Source organism: Eschscholzia californica, unplaced genomic scaffold, assembly GCF_041429995.1.
Source record: "Eschscholzia californica isolate CP2 unplaced genomic scaffold, dmEscCali1.0.p SCAF_1, whole genome shotgun sequence".
In the NCBI taxonomy this organism is placed as follows: Eukaryota; Viridiplantae; Streptophyta; class Magnoliopsida; order Ranunculales; family Papaveraceae; genus Eschscholzia; species Eschscholzia californica.
In genome coordinates this window covers 17,211,103-17,228,802 of record NW_028238198.1, presented here as the reverse complement: position 1 = coordinate 17,228,802, position 17,700 = coordinate 17,211,103, and the positions used below count along the sequence as shown (strand labels likewise).

Below are 17,700 nucleotides of genomic sequence, written 5' to 3'. Positions count from 1 at the left end.
ACTTGTAAAACAATTCAGCTAGTTCTGATTCAACGACAACCAACTCAGATTTAGACACTAAAGAGAAAACAAAGAACACCCTTAATTAGAAACTTAAGGGCTACTTCTACATTCTTATGGAAATTTCTATAGGCGCCCAACTACTACTAAGTGCAACTTCACACACAGAATTTGTGGGTGCTTTATGTGAAAAATAGGCGCCTCTACCCGTGATGTGGGCGCTATAGAGTTTCAAGAAATGCTAAATGCACTCACCTTTTTTGTTATATGCACTCATATCTAAGGTATTTTTTATTCGAGTCAAATCAGATAGAAGTGTGACAAGTAGAATGGTAAGTGTATATAACATTTCCTAGAGTTTCTCTCCCATCAATAGGTGAGCCTCAAACAAAGGTAAAACCAGCTAAGTGGTCACCTGATGGAAGCTATAGGCGCCTAAAGTCCCCAGAATATCTTCAATAGGGGTGAGCAAAAACCGAACCAATCGCCCAAACCAAACCAAGTCGAACCGCATCGATCGGTTGTTGAGCCGAACCGATCACCGTTCGACTCGGTTTAGTCGAAAAACTGAACAATCCAAATCGGTTTAGTTTGACCTCGGTTTAGGTTTCTAGAAACCGCCCAAATCGAACCACCAAAATTTTAAGGAAAAAAGAAATTATATTTTGTAAAGTCAATAACAATTGTAAATTTAGAAATTGTTAAACTAAAAAGGGAAAAAAATTAGAAAAATCCTAATTAAGTCTTCCAACTCTACTGTCCGTCCTCCTAAGAAAAAGGAAACAATAATTGTGTAAAGTTACAATAATTGTATAGTTAGAAAGTGTTAAACTAAAAAGAAAAAATTTTAGAAAATCCTTATCAAGCCTTCCAAGTCTATTGTCCGTCCTCCTTCCTAGTTGGTGTTGTCGGCTTCATCAACCACAACTTATTCAACTTGATTGAAAGGTTTTAGAGGTAAGTCTTCACTGATTATCTATGTACCACAACCTATTTTTAACTTCAAATTTTAGATTTTGCATTTGCACTTCTTTCTTTTTTGTGTTATGGTGGCAAAGTAAGATGGATTTTTAATTTTTATTTTCGGTATATGTAATGGTGGAAAAGTACGATGGATTCTTAATTTTTATTTTCGATATATGCAATGAAATGAGTAACATTAGTTTTTACCATTTTCTTTAAGTTGTGCTCGGTTAAACCGATCAACCGAACTCAACCGAGTCGAACCAAACTGAGTTGAACCATGTCTGTTGGTCGAATGATCGGCTCGACTTCGACCGACGATTTAGTCAAACCGTCACTTATTGATTCAACTTTTGTTCGAGCCAAAACTGGAAAAAACCGATCGTTGCTCACCCCTAATCTGCACTATAGCCAATCTTAGTCAACGTCAGATTCTATCGGCGCCCCTTGCCCCCTTTTTTTGATTTTTTATCCACCAGAAATTTGAACCAGGAGAAAGAAAAAGTAGATGATCAAGAAGAGAGGCAAACATAAGATAAAGAATAAGAGAGAAGCCGAAGACAAAGAATATGAAAAGAAATAGAAGATGTCGATGAAGAACTATCACACTAGAGAAATACTAGGGAGGCCCAATTAATTTGATGAACGGAAAAGAGCGAGGTAAAAAATTGAAAAATCTATCTAATTTTTAGTGAAGAAGTTTGAATCAAAACATAGGTTTGGAAAGCTTGAAACAAGTAATATCCTAGATCTTCATCAAAAAAAAAAAGTAATATCCTGGATGCAAATACATCTTAATATTTTGCACAATATTGACAAAATTGGGTTATTTTAACAACATTTTGTATTATGTTGCAAGTGAAACTAATGTTGTATAATCGATAACAACGAAAATGGCCATGGTCGTCGTATAGTATAGCATATGCTTTCACTCGGTCAGACCTACTCTCTCCAATCTACACCGCGATCCCTCAACCCATTTATGCTTCCAACCAAGGCCATGATGCAAATAGATCTTAATATTACTTAAACTTTTTGTGTAATTTCCGATGTGTATCCTCATTTTCACGTCATTCTCGCATTTTTATCTGACAATATATTTTGCACAATATTGACAAAAATTGGGTTATTTTGACAACATTTTGTATTATGTTGTAAGTGAAACTAATGTTGTAAAATTGACAACAGTGAAAATAGTGAAAAGACGTTAATTTCCTACATTTACTTTTGTATTAAAATAATTTAAAATGTTTTTGCATTGTGAAAATGTTGTCAACGTAGGTATGTTTAAAGAAATCAATGTTCGGAAAATGTAAGTAGAAAACTCTGACAAATGACAAAACCAGTAGGTTAAAAAATGAATAAAACTACTAAGAATAAGATGAGAACACTTTGAAAAATAAAATTGTTTATAAGAACGAGTAATAAGAAAAAAAATATACTATGTAATATACCTTGTGGACTAAAAACAAATTATGGTGTACTTTTAGACCAAACAGGACCCGGACTAAAAGATCATTTCCACATAAAGTTGGACTAAACCTGCATGAAAGGTGTACTTTCTGGACTGAGAACACAACTTTTTTTTTGTGAAGTGCTTCATAAGCAGAATAATAGGGTAAAAAATGGAAGTGTCAGAAGTGGGATTTGAACCCACGCCCTCTCTCGAAGACCAGAACTTGAGTCTGGCGCCTTAGACCACTCGGCCATCCTGACTTTCTTGAGATATGATCACGTTTCAAGTCTAATATCAGATGTAACACAAGCTCTCGTCATTATGGTGTTGTTTGGGTTAAGTATTTATGTTTGTTAGAACTGAAAGTCGCGGAAGCTATCGAACCTATCCTAGAAATTGATCCGATTATGAAGATTAATCGAAAAGCTAAGCCAAAATCTAAATATGCGAACAGAATTTAACGAGGTTCGGCTTTAAAGCCTACGTCCTCGGGCGAACAAGAAATCTTTATTGAAGGATAGATGAAGACGACTAACACAATCCGCAAGTTCGTCCCAAGATGGTACCGTATAGTAATAACCTTCTATACTAAATCTTCGACGACCGAGAAATTTAACACCGCTCAAAAAACTATGAAAAATTTCTCTCACTCTTGCTCTCTCTCTAGCTCTCTAAAGAAGAGTTGTTGTTGCTTGTGTTGGTGTGTATTACAAAGACTCAAGACCCCCCTTTTATAATACTATAAGCCGACCTTTAACTTGGAAATTTAGAAACTTTGGTTTCTAAATTTGGTGCCAATCAATTAGAAACTCAAATTGGATGCATCCACCGACCATATGCATCCACAAAACCGCCTCTTCAATTTTAGAAACTGCCTCTTACAATTCTCCACCTCGTACACAATTTGATATACTTCAAATTTTGGACGAACACCAGAATACTCCTTGTAAGATATATCTGCTTCTTGTAACTTCATCCGACTGCACCATATGACCATGGTTGCCTACGTACCCTTTTACAGGATCAAGCCTATCGTAGTTCTACCAACCCTTCACATAAAGATTACCTTGTCGCCATTACGCCCTTTCGGGCAACTTAACACGAGTCGATTTGTAGCAATTCCAGACAATGCTGAAACTTGCTACACGTCACCACTTTAGTCAACATGTCCGCGGGATTCTCATCTGTGTGTACCTTCATGAGAGAAACATCACCTTCCTCTATGACATCTCGTACAAAGTGATACCTGACATCGATATGCTTAGTACGAGCATGATGAACCTGATTCTTCGCCAAATGAATCGCACTTTGACTATCACACCATACCTCTACGCACTCCTGCTTAATCCCTAGATCATCCAGAAGACCCCACAACCACAATGCTTCCTTCACACCCTCGGCCATAGCCATATACTCGGCCTCCGTAGTAGATAACGCAACTGTAGATTGTAACATCGATCGCCAACTAACTGGAGCACCATGTACCTTAAATACATAACCAGTAGTAGATCGTCTTCTATCTAGATCGCCAGCATAATCCGAGTCAACATAACCGCTTACCTGACATGTGTCTCCACCAAAGCACAAACCCGTATCAACAGTACCCTTCAAGTACCTCAAGACCCACTTCACAGCTTCCCAATGTGTCTTTCCCGGGTTTGCCATAAACCTACTAACCACACTGACCGCCTGTGAAATATCCGGACGAGTACACACCATAGCGTACATCAAACTGCCAACTGCACTAGCATACGGTACACGATCCATATGATCCTTCTCCACCGTAGTAGTGGGAGATTGTTTTCCCGAGAGCCTGAAGTGTGGTGCCAAAGGTGTTGACACCGCCTTCGCATTCTGCATCCCGAACCGAGAAACTACTCGTTCGATGTAACCTTTCTGATTCAAGTACAGTTTCTTACTTGACCGCTCTCTCTTAATCTCCATTCCCAGTATCTTCTTTGCAGCGCCCATGTCTTTCATCTCAAACTCTTGACTGAGTTGAGATTTCAACTTATTTATCTCCACCATGCTTCGAGAAGCAATAAGCATGTCATCCACATACAAAAGGAGATAAATAAAGTCACCTTCGCGAAGCTTCTTGATGTATACACAACAATCATAGTCACTTCTGCGAAAACCATGCTTTAGCATGAAAAAATCAAATCGTTTGTACCATTGGCGAGGGGATTGTTTCAATCCGTAAAGAGATTTACTCAAACGACATACTTGATTTTCTTTGCCCTCAACCTTGTATCCCTCTGGTTGAGCCATATAAATTTCTTCTTCCAAATCTCCGTGCAAGAAGGCGGTTTTAACATCGAGTTGTTCCAGCTCAAGATCCCTGTGAGCAACAATACTCAATAGCACCCGAATAGAAGTATGTTTCACGACCGGTGAGAAAATCTCATTGTAGTCGACCCCTTCTTTCTGTGCATAACCCTTGGCCACTAGTCTTGCCTTATACCTTGTACCCTTGATTTTGGAAGAATCCTCTTTCTTCTTGTACACCCATTTACAACCAATAACAGACTTACCTTCGGGCAATGGGACAACCTCCCATGTCTGGTTCTTGTGAAGAGACTCCATCTCTTCTTGCATAGCAACCAACCAACTCTCTCTTTCCTCCGCGGTAATAGCTTGTTTGAAGGTGACCGGCTCGTCGTCTTCCACCGAGAGTGCATATTCAACAAGATTTGCCTGCCCATAATGCCTAAGAGTTTTGTCTGACCCTAACCTCTGTACCGGCTTATATAACCGTTTCGGCCTAGTGTGTACCGAAACATCCTGCTGTTGTTGTTGTAAAACTTGTGTACCTTCCCCTTGAACCTCCTCATGATCGGGTTCATCAATTTTCTCATCCTGAGTATTATCCTGATGCTCCACCTGATCATGATTCCTAGAAACCCGTTGGTCTTCGGCTTCTACTTCCACTACTTGAGCTTTAGTAGACCCAACATCACCACAACTAGGCACCGTAGCTTTCGCCATAGCTACAATAGATGACTCATCAAACACCACATCTCTACTGATTACAAACTTCTTGTCTTCCGTACACCATAACCGATAACCCTTGACTCCTGTAGCATATCCTAAGAAAATTGCCTTCTTTGCTCTATTGTCAAGTTTGTTACCTTTAACATGGTAATAGGCCGTACAACCGAAAACCTTTAGTCTCCCGTAATCTGCATGTTCACCTGACCACACCTCGTAAGGTATGCCGCCATCTAAAGAAGAATGTGGAGACCTGTTCACAATATAACAAGCTGTAGCAACAGATTCTGCCCACCATTCTACGCCTAGTCCCGAATTGGAGCGCATACATCTAGCCTTCTCAAGTAGTGTACGGTTCAATCTCTCTGCGACTCCATTCTGCTGAGGTGTGTTTACTACTGTCCAGTGCCTCACAATGCCTTCCTGATTACAAAACTCCTTGAATGCCCCATCCGTGTACTCGGTCCCATTATCCGACCTTAACGTCTTCAGCTTTCGACCAGTTTTGTTCTCAACCATTGCTTTCCACACCAGGAATGTGTTGAATACCTCATTCTTATGCTTCAGAAAATAAAGCCAGACAAATCTCGAATGATCATCAACGAATGTAACAAAATACCTGGAACCACCCTTGGAAGGTAACTTTGCCGGTCCCCAGACATCGGTGTGTACGTAGTCTAACACCTCTTTGCTCCTGTGCTTGCTTGTAGAGAACGTCACCCTGTGTGCCTTCCCGAACACACAATGCTCACAAAACTCCATGCAAGGCTTCTTCATGTCCTTCAACAAGTCTTTCCCGCACATCAAAGATAGACCCTTTTCTGACATATGCCCAAGGCGCATATGCCAAAGCCTCGTACTAGCCGTTGGATCCCTTCCACTGATTCCTACTGCTACATCTCCCGTAATTGTTGTCCCCAAAAGTTTGTATAAATTACCGTAACGAGTACCTCTCATTACCACCAAAGAACCCTTAACGACTCTTATGGAGCCATTCTCTATAATTATCTTACAGCCGTTCCGCTCCAACACACCAAGGGAAATTAGATTTTTCCGCAAATCGGGTATGTGTCTTACGTCCGTCAATGTTCTCACCACTCCATCGTGCATCTTGATCCGTATTGTTCCGAGTCCCACAGTTTTACATATACTATCATCACCCAGTATAACTGTACCACCATCTATACTCCTATAGGTAGTAAACATCTCCCTATTTGGGCACATATGGTGTGACGCCCCTGAATCAAGCATCCACTTATCGAAGATCTTCTCAGACACCTCTGTCACCGAGAAACATTCGTCCGCCTCTTCTGACACATATCCCGCCTCTTGCATCTCTTGTTTCTCCTTGTAGCATTCGTTCTTTTGCTTCAACTTTCTCTTTGGACAAGTCGCTTTAAAGTGGCCAAGCTCACCACAACTAAAGCACGTTTTCTTGAAAGAGCCTCTAGATTTGGATCTAGATTTCCCGCCCTTTCCCTTTCCCCTTTCATTACTCCTCCCCCTCGTTACAAACAACCCTTGTGCTTGTTCTTTGTCTACTCCACCCGACGCCATACTGCTAGTAGCAACCTTACGAAGGTCATCCGCTAATAGCGAATTTCTCGTCTCTTCCATGGTTAGACTATCACCAACAAGCATCAAAGTTTGAACAAGGTTCTCATAGGATTTAGGTAATGAAAGTAACAATATGAGGGCTTGGTCCTCATCCTCAACCTTAACATCAATATCCTTCAAATCTGAGATAATCCTGTCAAACCTATTCACATATTCCTGAATAGAAGAACCCTCTTCCATTCTACATGTGAATAATTTGGATTTTAAGTAGACCCGATTCGTTAAAGTTTTCGTCATGAAACTGCTTTCTAGTTTTAACCATACACCCGCCGCCGTTGTTTCTTCGTCTACTAGGAACGCCACGTCCCTCTCAAGACACAACATAATGGTAGCCCGTGCTTCGAGGTCTAACTCTTCCCAATCCTCATCTGACATATCTCCTGATTTCTTTCCTGTCAACGTCTTGTGTAATTTCTGCGAGATTAACAGATTCTTCATCTGCATCCGCCAATAAGAAAAATCGTTTTTCCCATTGAACTTCTCTATCTCATATTTCCCTGCTTTGACCGTACCACTTCTCGATCCCATCTTCTCTTCGTTCAATCTCAACAAGGCTCTGGTACCAATTGTTAGAACTGAAAGTCGCGGAAGCTATCGAACCTATCCTAGAAATTGATCCGATTATGAAGATTAATCGAAAAGCTAAGCCAAAATCTAAATATGCGAACAGAATTTAACGAGGTTCGGCTTTAAAGCCTACGTCCTCGGGCGAACAAGAAATCTTTATTGAAGGATAGATGAAGACGACTAACACAATCCGCAAGTTCGTCCCAAGATGGTACCGTATAGTAATAACCTTCTATACTAAATCTTCGACGACCGAGAAATTTAACACCGCTCAAAAAACTATGAAAAATTTCTCTCACTCTTGCTCTCTCTCTAGCTCTCTAAAGAAGAGTTGTTGTTGCTTGTGTTGGTGTGTATTACAAAGACTCAAGACCCCCCTTTTATAATACTATAAGCCGACCTTTAACTTGGAAATTTAGAAACTTTGGTTTCTAAATTTGGTGCCAATAAATTAGAAACTCAAATTGGATGCATCCACCGACCATATGCATCCACAAAACCGCCTCTTCAATTTTAGAAACTGCCTCTTACAATGTTGTTTGGGTTAAGTATTTATTTTTTGGCTCTATCGATTAGCTAATCAATCATCTCATGATAACTTGACTAATGGTATTATTCTTCTTGGATTTTCTTTCTTCCTAATTCTTGTTTTCAACTAATTTTATCTTTTCAACGTAAATGGATAGCCGTAAAACGAAACAATATTTCTTACTTAACATGCTCTTACCCACTCAAGAGGAGATATTGTATTCAAACTCTTAGAGCAACTCCACCAACACAGAATAACACCATATATTTTTGTTTAGTCGTCTTTATTTTCTAGTTTCATGTTTAGGTCTTTATTTGGTTTTTAGTTTCATGTGTGGTCTTTTTTTCATAAATTATTTGTGTCTCAGGTTCTCAATTGGCTATAGAGGTGATGATTTACCCCTATACGACCTATCCAGAAAGTAACATGTCCAAAAAAACATGACCTAAGTTGGTGGCATTTGTGATACTATGGATATGGAGGGTGGCATTGGTGGTCCGACTGAGGGTGGTATTGAAAGTGTTGGTTGATTCTCTTATGTAGTTATGAGTTATGACCAATTTCTTTACACTTTTTTGCATCTTCTCCTATTCCAGCTCATTAGTAAACTCAATTATTAATTAGTGAGGCAGGTAAACCCAATTACTAATTAGTGACAGGGGTAAATTAAAAAAAATCACACGAATTTTCGAATTTGAGAAAGCCTATTAAGAGCACAGATCAATAATTCTGGAGTCGACACTTGGTCGCCCAAGTGGTTGAAAATGTTGACATAAACTGCAAACACTTAAAGTGTTGACATAAACTCTAAATACCTGAAAGTTTCAGAAAGTGGAAATCATAGTTATTAAACCTGCATTATTAAAGGTAAACTCAGAACTTCTTCTCACTTCTTTAAGGCGTGTTGGTCGATCGTTCGCCGGGGCCGGATGGGTTTTCTTCTCACATCTTTAAGGCGTGTTGGTCGATCGTGGGAGATGACTTTGTGGAGGCTATTCAGAACTTCTTCAGCTCTGGAAAACTACTCAAAGAGGTAAACTCTACTTTTGTAACCCTTATTCCTAAAATCGATAATGCTTCTTCAGTTTCAGATTTCAGACCGATATCTTGTTGTAATGTGTTGTATAAATGCATTACCAAGATACTCACTATAAGTCTGAAAGGAGTCATTTATTCGATGATTAGTCCGAACCAGTCAGCTTTCATTTCGGGCCGTACTATCCAGGACAATATCATGCTAGCCTATGAGATTGTCCGGAATTACCATCGACCTACTGGTCAAGCTCGGTGTACGGTTAAGATTGACCTTAAGAAGGCGTATGACACAGTCCGTTGGTCTTCACTATTCTCAGTCCTTGGTAAGTTCCATTTTCCAAGGATATTTATAGAATGGATACGGGCTTGTGTTACTACGTCTAAGTTCTCTATTTTGGTCAATAGTGAAGCCCATGGTTATTTTGATGGAAAACGGGGTTTACGGCAAGGTTGCCCGATATCTCCATATCTGTTTGTTTTAATGATGGAGGTATTTGCGGTTCTTATTGATCGAGAGGAAAGGGTAGGTCGGTTTTTGCTACACCCTCAGTGTCTAGTACCGAAGGTCACTCACCTTTGTTTTGCAGACGACCTCATGGTCTTCTTTCGAGGAGACACGAGATCGGCTCAATCTCTAAAAGGTGTGTTAACTGGTTTTCATCGGGCGACGGGATTGCAGGCAAACGTGCTTCAGAGTACTATTTTCTTCGCTGGTCTTTCGGCTCAAGGTCAAAGTGATATTACAACCATCTTGGAATTTGGTATTGGTTCTCTGCCTATTCGATACCTGGGATTGCCTCTTATATCTTATCGTCTTTCCTATAGTGACTGTATTCCGCTGATTGATAAAATCAAGGGACGAATCCAATCTTGGAAGAGTCGCTTTTTATCGTTTGCAGGGCGTGTCCTGCTTATAAAGGTGGTTTTGAACAACATGTTATTATACTGGGCAGCGGTGTTTGTTATTCCCAAAAGAGTCTTGAACGACATCAACTCCATCTTTAGTAAGTTCATTTGGTCTGGTGCTGATATGGGACGTAAGAAAGCTCCTATTTGGCTGGGAAAACTTATGTTACCCAACTGACGAAGGAGGGCTTGGATTTCGCAATATCGAGAAGCTTTTCGAGGCGTCAAATCTTCGTCATATATGGGATTTGGTTAGTGAAAAGCCAACCCTATGGGCTGATTGGGTGAGAAGTAATCTCATCAAAGATCAACACTTCTGGACTCTTTCAGCTCCGAGTACTAGTTCATGGTGTTGGCGTAAGATTCTAGGCAGCAGGCCAACGGCTCGGCGACTTATTGGTACTTCTCTAGGGGACGGTCGTGATACCAAATTCTGGACTGATTTGTGGCATCCTCGCGGGTTTCTCTATGATGCATTTAAAGAGGGGAACATATATAATTCTCACTTACATTTAGATGCACGGGTCTCTTAGTTTATTGGGCCGTCAGGTTGGGTTTTCCCAACTCGTACTACAGCTATTTTAGGGAATATCGCGGTCGAGGCAAGAGATGTGGTGGTAGATAGTACCCTCAGAGATGAGGTGGTCTGGATGCCAAGCCAGAATGGAGAGTTTACTCTCAAAGAGACGTATGAAGCAATTCGACCTAGAGGAACTCGATTGAGTTGGACTTCCTTAATATGGTCACCGGGAGGTATACCCAAACATTGCTTCATTACGTGGCTTGCTTTTCGAAGACGCCTCAAAACTAGATCGCTCTTGGCCAGTTGGGGTATGGTTATAGATACTACATGTGTATTCTGTGGGGGTGATGAAGAAACGGATTTCCACTTACTCTTTGGTTGTTCGGTCACAAAGATTATATGGGAATCACTATTACTTAAGATGGGATTTCAGAGAGTATGTGCTGCTGATTGGGAAGGGGAGCTATAGTGGTGTATTAATCACTTTGGTGGGCTTTCTCTTGCTGCCAGAGTGGGCCGTTTGCTTCTAAATGCCTATGTCTATCATATTTGGAAGGAGAGGAATAACATGGTATTTAGAAGTTATGTCATGTCACTGGGGCTCATTATACATACTATTTGTGATGAAGTGAGGATCAAGTTGAATACCGTTACCAAACGGTTTGAAGATGCGGAGGAGAATCAGAGAACCATCGATCGTTGGAATCTTCCCATTTCTCTCCAAAAGCCGGTTTACACTCCATGTAAATGGACTCGGCCGACGGCAGGAAGTAGGGGTGGCAATTTGGTCCGAACCGACGGTTTTTTTCCCAAACCCGCCCCTAATGGGACGGGTTTTACCGCCCCGCTAATTAAACGGTTCGGGTTTGGTATGAAGTTAAGAAAAACTAATCGGGTTCGGGGCGGGTTTGGTATTTGATAGTAAACTCCGCCCCGAACCGATTAGTATGTTATATATTAAATATATGTTTTATTTAAGGTTATGTTTCTAAAACTTTAATCTTATATTATCAATTTAATTATTTTATGTTTTATATTATTTAAGTAGTTGTAGTGTTTATGCAAAAACTCAAAGTATTACAAAATTTTGTTAACAATTGTTATGTTACTTCAAACTAAAATAACTTTTGTGAAATAAAATACTTTGAACCCGACCCGACCCAACTCGTTTTATATTAAACGGGGCGGGGCGGGACGGTAATGGTTTAACAATTTTTAATTGGGACGGTTATGGTAATTGAATATCCACCCCGATTAATTATTGGGACGGTAATGGTAAAACACGTTTACTAACGGGACGGAGTTGGGAAGGGGATGAACCGTCCCAAACCCGTCCCGTTGACATCCCTAGCAGGAAGATATATGATTAACACAGATGGTGCACTGAACGAGGTGGACGCGGGGTATGGAGCCATTATTCGAGATCCGGAGGGGACGGTTGTGAGAGCAGCTACAGGTCAGGTTGATGGACAGACTATCTTCTTACATGAGCTACAGGGTGTTGAGTTGGGATTGGAGCTAGCACTGAGCGCCGGATTGCAGGAAGTTGAACTTGGTCTTGATTCGATGAATATCAAGTTACTTCTTGCAAAATCACATCAGAAACTACCATGGAGGGCGAGACGTTTGTGGAAGAGAGTTCAGAGGCTTCGAAGCCAATTTCGGAGTTTTCAGATTTTTCATGTCTATAGAGAAGCCAATCAGGCTGCTGATTTCTTGTCGAAGATGAAGCTCGGACAGGGGGTAACTCATTTGAATATTAATCAACTTCCGGTGGAACTAGTCAATATTGTTAATGCGGATACTAGAGGAACAGTGAGAATGAGGAAAGGGTGGGGCTAATGATGTGATGTAACTTGATTTCTTTGTTGTTTTATATTTATTTATTTGTATGCGGTTCGGGCTTCTCCCGCTTATCATTATCAAAAAAAAAGTTTGTTGGCCTTTGGGCCTCTTTATTATATTGTTGGGTTTTATGTTTATTTCATTTGTAGTTTAACTTCGGCGGTTGTCGCGTTTATTATATCTTAAGGGACCAATAGTGTTAATTTTTGGCTTCCTAGTCAAAAAATCTACACGTAACCACACATTTAGTCTACCCTAATATTAATATAGAATTTTAAGCCAAAATAATAATTATAATGGATATTTATTCGAAATAAACCCATCTCTATAGAAAAAACAGATCTCTATCATTTCCATTTAATCATAAAACCCATTATATTTTGGTTGAGATTTAGTCTCTTTTCATTATTTTATCTCCTTTCATTATCTTTCTACTTCGATTTCATCATGGATGCGACCAATTCTGACCTATTGCAACAACTTGAAGAATTAACAACAGACGAACCATCGGTTCAAACAGTCGAGGGATTTGAATCCTTAAGTCTGGAACAGACGATCATAAAGCATGGGGTTCTCAAATTTTGTAGCGATAAGAGAATTGACACCAACCAGGCCATGATCAGACTCTCTAGAGTCCTTTACGGGCCAAATAAGTTCACGCTTACAGAAATCAAAGAAAACCAGTTCTTAATTCGGTTTGCTACAGGAACAGAATTGGAATTGGCTATTGCTCGTTCCCCTTGGGTGATTATGGATGAACTAATTGTATTACAGGAATGCAATCCTCAGGTGGCACCAATTAATCACACTTTCGACAAAGTGTGGTTTTGGGTTCAAATGCACGGAATTCCGATGAAACATCTTAATAGTACGAACTTCAACAGACTCGCTTCTACTATAGGACGATATCAACCAACAACTCCGGAAGATGTTTCCAAATGGACAGTATTCGGGAGAGTCAGAGTGGAAATCACTATAGCCGAGCCTTTGCCAAACAGAATCAATCTCACTATATCAAATCACCAACTAATATCAGTTGAATTACGTTTCGAAAGATTGCCTCGGTTTTGTCATTCTTGTGGCCGAATAGGACACACATTCACTTTTTGCCCTATAATTCTTCTTATGGGAGACATCCTAAAGATGAATTTATCAGAGAGTCAGAGATCCAAACTTCAATCTAGCATGATTCCAAAATATTCTGATAAATTCAAAGTGAATATGTCCAAAGTTGGAAATAACAAAGAAATGGAATCTTTTGGTATCACTAGCAACACATATTCAAAAGGAATATTAGGATCGAGTCCTTTAGGAAACATAGATGAAACAGATAAAGAGCGACGGGTGTCTCTAAATGAATGTTTTGGAGACATACTAGATCATATCAATACTACTAAAAGATCCAGACCCATAAATCAGGCCTCTTCTTCTAATGCTTTGAATAATAATATTCTCTATGAAGTGCAGGTATTAAGTGAGAATAACTCAAGTGATAAGACGGAGGGAACCAGGCCATATAAACGATTGGCTAGACAGAATGCAAATAGAAACAATGCAGAACAGGTCACGGCTACCTTAAAGCCGATGGAGGAATGAGCATTTTTGCGTGGAATTGCCGGGGAATAGGGAACACCCCGACAAGGAATGCTCTTTATCAGTTCCTGAAGGCCACTAGGCCGGATATTATATTTCTTTCTGAAACTAAACTTTCTTATTCTTGTAATTTTCCTTTTTTACTTAATTTGGGTTACAATAATTATCGCCAAGTTCTATCTCAAGGCAGAAGTGGTGGCCTTTATTTAGCTTGGACCGATAATATAAACATTAGTATTAATTCCACTGATGTCAATCTAATACATGCCACTATACATGATTATAATTTAAATACGGATTGAGATTTATTCGCTATTTATGGCCCTCCTCATATGCAAAATAGGATTTCTTTTTGGACTAATTTCTTGCTAATTCTTTCATCAGTTACAAATCCTTATTGCTGTATCGGAGACATGAATGCCATTGGTCAATCATCGGAAAAAAGAGGGGGCACTCAAACAAATTATTTCATGAACCATTTTCAATCGTTCATCCGACAGAGTGGACTAATTGATTTGGGATTCAACGGACCTGCATTCACGTGGTCTAATAATAGAGATCGTCATCATCTGACCCAAGAGAGACTCGATAGAGCCATGGTATCATCAGACTGGTTACTAAATTTTCCGAACTCAGGAGTTTTTCACCTTCCAAGATACGCAAGTGACCATGCCCCAATCCTTCTAAAATTGAAAGTGCAAGGTCAAACAGTCCCCACAATTGAAAAGTTTGAGAAATTTTGGACACATCACCGAGAATACAGGGACACTTTTTCATCGAATTGGGAATCGGCAACAGGAACATTTTATGATAAGGCAAAATCGGTGAAATCATCACTTTTAATCTGGAGTAAAAGATCGTTTGGGATAATAAAAGATAGACTAAAGGCACTCAGAAAACGACTCTTAGACATTCAGGCACTACAACTGTCTACTTTAACATTAGAAGTAGAAAGTCAAATTCAAGAAGAAATTATTCATCTAGAAGAGGTAGAAAGGACAAAATGTGAACAACGATCAAGACTCAAATGGGCTGCCAACGGAGACAGAAATACAAGAGCATTCCATACAGCTATGTCTATCAGAAAACAAAAGAACAAGATCAATCAGATAACAACACAGTCCGGTAATATTACTTCTAATGAGAATGAAATAGCTAATGAATTAATTAATTTCTTTCAGAATTTGTTCACAGCCGAACAGGTCATTCAACCGCCAATGGAAATTCTTAGTGCATATAAAGTAATACCGACTGATCACTTAAGCGCCATCTCAGGAATCCCAACAGCAGAGGAAATTAAAGATGTGGTCATGAAAATGGAGACTAACAAGAGTCCTGGTCCGGACGGACTTCCCTGCGAATATTTCCAAGTCAACTGGGACATAATAGGCAACGATCTTATCGGGTATATTCAGAACATTTTCCTCACGGGTATGATAGATCCAACACTTAATCATACCACATTAGCATTAATTCCTAAGGTCAAGATTCCGAGTTGCGCATCAGAGTTCAGACCTATTTCACTTTGCACTTCCATTTACAAATTCATCATGAAGATAATTGCAAACAGGTTGAAACCTTCCCTAGAAGATAATATCATGTGGACACAGAATGCATTTGTCCCCAATAGGCAGATTTTAGATAACATAGTAATCACACAGGAGGTCCTACACTCCATGAATGGTTCTCGAGCCAAAAATGGTGGTTTTTGTTTAAAAATGGACATGGCCAAAGCATATGATCGAGTAAGTTGGGAGTTTTTGGAATTGGTGCTTAAAGCTATGGGCCTATCGGGTCCATTTCTCAATCTAATCTTGCAGTGTATCACAACACCCAAATTTAGCATTCAGCTAAATGGTCGGTTATATGGTAATTTTAGGGGCACAAGGGGCCTTCGTCAAGGATGCCCCTTATCCCCATACCTTTTTATCCTCACCTCTCAGCCCCTCTCTCTTCTTATTTATTACTATGAATCAAAATGTTTGTTTACAGGATACAAAATTAATCCATCTAGTCCCTCAATCTCACACCTTCTGTTTGCAGATGATTTGATAATTTTTGGTAAGGCTACATCTGCAAATCTAACTTCTATCATAGACTTTATGAAATTATATTCCAGCTTTTCAGGACAGGCAGTGAATTATGAAAAATCATCCATCTACTTTAGCTCTGGAGTTACTCCTGATCTCAAACAACAATTTGTTAATACATTGAAAGCTCCCATCATGACAGACCAAGCAAAGTACCTTGGAGCACTAATTCTAAAGTCAGGTAATAGAATAAAGAGTTTTGATTGGCTGCAGGACAAATTTAAGAAAACACTAGCAGGTTGGAAACAAAAACTTGTTTCACAGGCAGGAAGGACAGTTCTAATAAAATCAGTATTAAGCCCATTATGTGTGTATCCATTCAGCTATCAACTATTACCACAGGGTGTACTCTGTCAATTAGAGAGGGAAGAAAGGTCTTTCTGGTGGGGTCATGGGTCACAAGACAGGAAAATACATTTTATCAATTGGGATATAATAACAAGTTCAAAGAAGCATGGAGGCCTAGGCATTAGATCTTTAAAGGAGGTCAATGAATCCCTCATAGCAAAAATGGCTTGGAGATTCCTCACTAACAAACAGGCTATATGGGTCAAATTATTAAGTGCCAAGTACTTACAGAATGAAGACTACTGGAATGTAAACAAGAACTCACCTTCATCACCTTTTTGGAAATCATTGCTTCAAGTTCGAACAACTTTACAAAATAATACCATTTGGATGATTGGGGATGGTACTGACACTACAATTATGGAAGATAGATGGATTCCTGAAATGATAGACCATATTCCAACATTGATTCAGAGTCTACCACAAAACATAAAATGGGTTGCAGATTTAATTGATTCAAATTCCAAGACTTGGAAAACAAATTTGCTACAGCAATATTTCACTACAGAATCAATCACGGCTATAACAAACATCACAATATCACCAACATGTGAAAGGGACAAACTCATTTGGAAGAATACGGAACAAGGAAGATTCACAACAAAATCATTCTACTCAACCATAAAAATCAGACCAATATTACCACCTGAAATTGGTGATTTCCCTTGGTCGAAATTTTGGAACAAGAAAGAGATGGATCCCAAAGTCCAGATGTTTATATGGAGGGTGTTACATAATGGGATTGCAACTTTATCAAACATAAAGAACAGAATCCAACAGACGAACCATACTTGCAAGATGTGTCCTGATGATGAAATCGAATCGATTAATCATCTATTTGGGACATGCAAGACTTTTAAATCATTCATTCTCTCTTTGCAGGATACTGACTTTACAGATCTAAAAGATAATCCTACTCAAAATCTCAAAGAAATTCTAAATAAAGGAAAGAATTCGAATGATCTATGGTACAAGTACACTTATCTGTTGTGGCATTGGTGGAAAGCTAGGAACGAAAAACACTTCCAAAACCTAGATTTCAATTTGAATCGCACTTGGCATAACATTTCTTTAGATCTCAAAAGATTTCCTTCATTATCTGTGTTTTCTTCCTTTTCGAATATTTTACAGGATAGAGCTTGGAAACCTCCTCCATATGGACAAATCAAGATCAATGTTGATGGAGCCTACAGGAGGGATAGAGCGGCAGCAGCAGCAGTTGCGAAAAATTAGAGAG

The 17,700-nt window shown here is 39.4% G+C and overlaps 1 non-coding gene across 1 annotated transcript; it reads right to left on the bottom strand.

Moving 5' to 3' along the window:
- Positions 1-2,595: 2,595 nt before the first annotated feature.
- TRNAL-CAA (transfer RNA leucine (anticodon CAA)) lies at positions 2,596-2,679 on the bottom strand. Its single transcript has one exon. It is a non-coding gene; the product is annotated as a tRNA-Leu (tRNA).
- Between the last annotated feature and the right edge of the window lie 15,021 nt (positions 2,680-17,700).